The sequence below is a fragment of the Equus caballus genome, chromosome 13 (assembly GCF_041296265.1).
Source record: "Equus caballus isolate H_3958 breed thoroughbred chromosome 13, TB-T2T, whole genome shotgun sequence".
Lineage (NCBI taxonomy): Eukaryota > Metazoa > Chordata > Mammalia > Perissodactyla > Equidae > Equus > Equus caballus.
The window spans coordinates 47,366,426-47,372,500 of record NC_091696.1 but is presented as its reverse complement, the minus strand read 5'-3'; the positions used below and the strand labels follow the sequence as shown (position 1 = coordinate 47,372,500).

Below are 6,075 nucleotides of genomic sequence, written 5' to 3'. Positions count from 1 at the left end.
GTAAGTAATCAACTCACCGCTGTGAACCTGCCAATCCGCTGTAACAACTCTGCTTTCAAACAAAACCAAACAAAACTTAAAAAAAAAAAAAAGTGTTTGTGATCCAGCTTTCTCTTGTCATCTTATGTGCATGCAGTAAGATCGGTTGGATATTAAACCATCAATAAAGTTTCACAAGATTTGAAAACAAAGTTTCTGTAGCTTCGATATCTAAGACAGATGAGCGCTATAACTTGAAAAGAAGAGAAAGGGGGGAAACTGCTTAGCAGCCCAAAGCATAAAAAAAATGTCCTTTTCCCCAGACTTCTTTGGGTGGGGGAGGGGAGGGGGATGGGGTGTTTCATAGCATCACTGAGTCATTCTCATTCCCCCACCTGGAAAACAATGTTAGGACAGAGGGTGCCTGGTGGATGGTTTTAAAGGAAGCAATTGATTCCAATGCCGTGGCATCCTACCCCGGAGGGGAGAAAGAGAGAAGGGACAGGGGGTTAGGGAGAATAAAGAGATTTCTCCCAATTGCCTCAGATTTCAAAATCCAGAATTTGCATTGTATTTGGAATCACAAACATGGAATTCTTACTGTGTTGGTTAAAGTAAAATTAATTTGCGGTTTTGATTTTCATCGATGAGCTGTACTTTCCCCCATGATTGTATGTAGTTTTAATAAAATCATTTAGGGTAAGTGGGTGCCGACTGATGTTGCAGAATCTTCTGTCTGGGCACTCCTCCAAGATGCCAATAAGTCATTTTAAAATGTATGTCAGAGATGTAAACAAACATTTTGGATTTTTTTAAACGGTATTTATTTGGAATGTTTTCATTTATCTAAATAACTATTGCTATTATGAATTATGGAAAAAAAGATTAATATCATGTGTGGCATATAGTGACTTCTTAACACACACATCACGCAATCTGCAAACCCAGAAAATGTGTATATCTGTCTTTAGAAATTAGTGTTTATATCACTTACAGTGGTTTGTGAATAAAGAAAACTGGTTTGTAATATCAAAAAATAAAAGCTTAGTCTGAAAAGGTACATGTGAGTTGGTGTTATGAGTCCTTTTGCTTCTGTGTGTTTCCTCCGAGGGTCGATTCCTCATGCACACACGTGGCGGCAATTGCACCCAACGGGGGGCCTGGGGTGGGGTTGCCCAGGTGAGTAGCGGGCTGTCATCACCACTGGTAGACCCAGGTGCCTCCTGCAGGTGCACTGGCTGTCTGGCTCAGAAGGCTTCCCTTTCTCATTCACCTTTCCAAAGAAGTCAGTGGAACTAACCACAGATGTTTAAGAAAGAAACAACTAAGCTTAGCTATTCCCCAGCATGGAAATATCAGCCTTTGATTGAAAACAAAACAACAAAAACGAAAGGTGCATTTCAAATGAAACATATGTTCAAGTTGTTAATACAACGTTTGGGGGAAGCTTGGATGAAGAAGATGATAACATAGTAACAAGTGCTAGGTCTGACATCTATTGAGTACTTACTATGAGCCCAGAGTCCTGCTCAGGCTCCTGTGTTCTTATTTCATTTAGTTATTTAATGCTCCCATCAGGGTTGAATTATCTACCCCATTTAGTTATCTCGATAATATCCTAATCCTATCTCATTTAATTATCTTAATCCTACTGTCAAGTTGGTAACACATATAGAGGCTAAAAAAAATATGGAATCTGGAAGCAGATATTCTGAGTTTGAAACCTGATTTGGTCACTTGCTATCTGCAATCCAGGACAAGCTAAATCAAAGCTTTGTGCCTCGGTCTCCTCATCCATAATTCGGGATGATAAGAACACCTACCTCTGAATATTGCTTTGCAGAATAAAGGAAACAATCTATGTGATGGGTTGGCCTCAGTACTTCGTAAGTTGTAAGCTGCTATTATTTACAGGTGAGGAAACTGAGGCACAAAGAGGTTCATTTGTCTAAGATTCCATATCAAGCAAGTGGCAAGGCTGAGATTCCAGAAGGGCATCCCTAACTGATGGAGAAGGTTCTCTCCTGGCCCACTGAGAACTTTCAGCATTCAGCTTTACCTAAGTGCCACAGGCAGTTCCAAAATGCAGGTTGTCTCAGCATGAATTCTACCATTTCAAGTATATTTGATGGTCCGTTTTCTGTCAACTCCTGAGATAGAGGACCATGCAATTTACAGCCAACTTCCATTGCCCTAAGTCCATTGATCCTTGAAGGCAGTATTACCCTCACTTTATAAATGAAGATAATAAGGGTTGATAGGTCATATAAAAGAAACCTGAAGCTTGTGCCGTCTTCTGAAAATTCTGCTCCATTATTGATGATGATGGCGGTGGTGATGTTAAACCTGGGCTTCTAGTCCCCTCCTTAGAAAATATGTGAGTTTATATGAATTAAAACAAAGAAGTCACTAACTTTATCCTGGCACGTGGCAGGGAGGGAGATAAATTATCTTCTAGAATGCTTCCTTACAAACTGAGCCCCTGCTTTGTCCAAATATGAGGATATAAATAAAGATAACAAAAGCAGTGGTTTATATTAGAATCTCCGAAACCAGACTCTGCTCTAAAATGGAGATAAGCATAGAAATTTCACGTGAAGTGGAAAGAAAGTAAAAATGATGGCAGAGGTGAAAGAGTTTCTTAAAAGACTCACCAATGGATGCAAATGTTTGTCACCCACTCCTCTCCTCCACCTGGAGTGTGGGCAGAGGTGAGCCAGTGAGCCCAAAGGAAGCCCCTATGCAACGCATATGCTCTGTGTATAAATAGAGGCTGTTATTCATTTTTTTGTGGACAATGCCTGGGAGGTAGTCAGAGCCTCATCTCACTTGTAATTTTTTTCTTAAAACAGTATTTTAATTAAACAGTAAAACCTTCTCCATGTTAAAAAAATTAAAACATTAGGGATATGAGTCAATTAGCTTAGACCACTATCTCAATCACAATTTCCCACTCAAAATCCTGACAACCTTGCTTATTTGTGATGGCATCTGAAGGCAGTTTCTGCTTCTTGGGAAGGAGCCATTTTTGATGTAAATGGAGGTCTGCTGAGCACTTTATTCTCTCATGCACACACGCATGCCTAAACTCATGCACTCACGCACACAAGCAAAAGCCCTTTACTGCTGTGATGGTGTTCCTTTGACATACAACCCAGAGTCCACCTCTCTCAGAAACAACTGATGAGTTTGTTGAAAAAGCACATTCCTGGGCCTCTTCTGCTTTTATCCCTCTGAAGGTTGAGAACTGCCATTGTGTGGGAGGTACCATCTTTCAGTGAACTTCTTAATTGCGTTCTTGCTTGATTCTCCCTACAAATCTTCCCCTTATCATGTCAGGAGAGGCAATCAATGTGTGTGTGCATGTGTGTGCAGGTGTACACATATACACAAGCACATGCCTACATGTACCTATATATGGGTGCATATCCTCAACCTTTCTCATGACAACATATGATTATTTTTCACCAATAAAGTCAAGACTTAGGACTGAAAGTAATACTCTCACAAGGGAAGAGATAAAACATTTTTGTTGGAAAACACAAAAAAAGCTGTGTTTTCAGGTTGTTTTTGTTTTTTATTTACTACTGGATAATACGTGTGTGTGCATACACACCTGCACAAATATATATAGTAGATTTGGGAGATTGGTATGTAAATTCACAAGGCGCAGTCTTTTCTGAAGGATATGAAACTCTTGCTGTGCCATTGCTCAAGATTCAACCTGATGCTTGATACTTTATGTTGCACCAAGTGCTGGTTCATCTCACAGCCCAAAGCAGAGTCTTTGAGTTCAGGAGTCAATCTGGGGTTTCTCATGGCTGTTATTTGCAGTCCTAAGGGACGTAGATTTGGGGCTGAACAGGAGCAGCTGGCCACTTGGCACTTTTGAAGCGTCTCCTAGCAGAGCCCAGTCTGACCTCATATGCTAGGTACTAATTGCTCTCCTGGAAAATTGCCAGGTGGAGAGGTGGTGTCTCTGACTCTGTGGCCTAGATCGTCAAGGCTGCTCTGATCCCAGATAGCTGGTCTGGAGAAGGGAATTTACCAACTATCTCAAAGGGGAAGTATTTTCCGTATGGCAAATATTTTCTGGATGATCTTGTGATGAAAACAACCAAGGATTTTTTTTAAAACTAGTGGTGTCATTTCCTAAAGGGAACAGATGCTGTAGCTTGTATTGAGAACCAAACAGATAATAATAACAAGACTAAGCTAACATTGTTTAAATACAATGTCAGGCACTCTACAAAACACACATATTTAATCTATATACCATATACACGTAACTGCCTGTATACAGACATACGAGAGGCATTAAAAGGTCTCTTTACCTCTCTCTAATTCAGTTACCTCATCTATAAAATATGGACAATAATAATACCCATGTTACAGGGTTCTTGTGAGAATAAGATGCATTAAAATGTGTATAGCATTTTTTAATACTTTTATAATATATTTTTATATATCTATATAATAACTATTATATATTTTTGTTTTAATAAATCATTTCTATATCTGTCTTATAATTTATATGTATCCTTATTTATTTTATAGATTCCAATAATATATATAGTCCCTATCCATATGACATATATATTACATAACATGGTTATGCATACAGATCTATACACTTGTATACATCCAAAATAAATCTCTTTGCATACACGCACAGATACCAAATGCTTCTTAATATATAATATGTTTATTTGTATGCATTAACATAGCTATAATGCATCCATTAGTGGACAATAAATATATACGCTAATTCTTAAAAGCACTTAGACACATACTGACAGAGTAATCCATCAGCAAATGGGACTTATTACTATAGTTATTATTATTATCTCATTGAATCCTCACAACGGGCAAGGTGGGTAATATCACAAGGGGGCAGAAGCTTAAGCAAGCCTGGAGACCTGGCCGGGGTAGATGGTTCTCAGCGGTAGAGCTGAGCCCTGGGCATCGGCTATCTGACTCTAAAGTTCTTGCTGCTCTGTGCTGAGCAATACTTTACATACACTCTGGCAGTTAATTCTCGTGGCAGCAGGTAAGTAATTTGTCCCACATCACAAAGCTTATGAGAGTTGGAGCTCAGAGCCAAACCTGGTGTTCTTTGCTTTACTGCACACTGCACTCAAAGGTCTGGCTTGAACAACTGCCTAGCGAGCACTTGTTTAGATGATGGGATGTCAGGAGGGTCCGAGAATCTACCTCTGAGAATGCAGACCACCCCTCCCTCGATTACTCCTCGTGAAACTGAGCCTGTGCTCGTGACTGTGACAACCAAGCTCTCTGACTGAAACAAACAGATGGCACACTGCCTGAACGAGGCAAAAAGTGAGCAGAGCAAGAGAATCCCCTAGGATCTAAAAAAAGAAGAAAAAACAAGGGCTGCAGGTAGAAAATAGAAGAGCAGAGACCCAAGAAATAGGGTAATGGCGGTGCTGCAGGCAGGTGATGGTTGGGAGGGTGCAGAATGCAACCTGGCAGGTCATCAGCATGCAGACTCCGACAAACCTTAAAAGGAAAGTTAACCCCCCAAATAAATAAATAAATAAACCCGCCGAAAAGCAGACAACGATAACGGCAGGCCAGCAAAGGAAACCCTCGTGCTCACATCTGGAAAGTCAAACTTTCGTCAGCCGCACCAGGAAGTTGTCTAGAACTGAAAAACAGGTCAGAAGCACTGCGTACAGCTTGACTTTTATCTCCCGCAAGCACTCCTAGGCTGGCGAGCAGCATTGAAATTCATTACCGTAAGTAGGATTTCAGCACCAGCTCAGCTGGACAGGGCTGTCAGCCTAACTGGCCCACTGCAGCTCTCTCCTTTTTATTTTCCTAAACTGCGTGACTAGATGATGTATTGTTCCTGGGACTATTTTCCCTTTTTTCAAAGCACTGTTCTTCCCGTGTCACCCTAAAGACTCTGTGTGTGTGTGTGTGTATGTGTGTGTGTGTGTGTGTGTGTGTGTGTGTGAGAGAGAGAGAGAGAGAGAGCATGCTTTGTGAGAAAAGGAAGTAAGAAGCACAAAAAATCCCACAAAACTTTCAATGTCTGTTGCAACATTCTCAAATTGAAATTCAAAATTGTTT

General features: G+C 40.4%; 1 protein-coding gene across 37 annotated transcripts in view; it reads left to right on the top strand.

The window, feature by feature from the left end:
* Window positions 1–1,039, top strand: part of RBFOX1 (RNA binding fox-1 homolog 1) — a 1,973,933-nt gene extending 1,972,894 nt beyond the window's left edge. For 20 of the 37 annotated variants that reach the window (XM_070231066.1, XM_070231091.1, XM_070231079.1 and 17 more), the window contains one exon: window positions 1–1,039. This exon is cut by the window's left edge. The gene's annotated coding sequence lies outside the window, so the exon portion shown is untranslated. The other 17 variants (XM_070231058.1, XM_070231069.1, XM_070231089.1 and 14 more) reach the window with 1 other exon arrangement.
* Window positions 1,040–6,075: the final 5,036 nt, after the last annotated feature.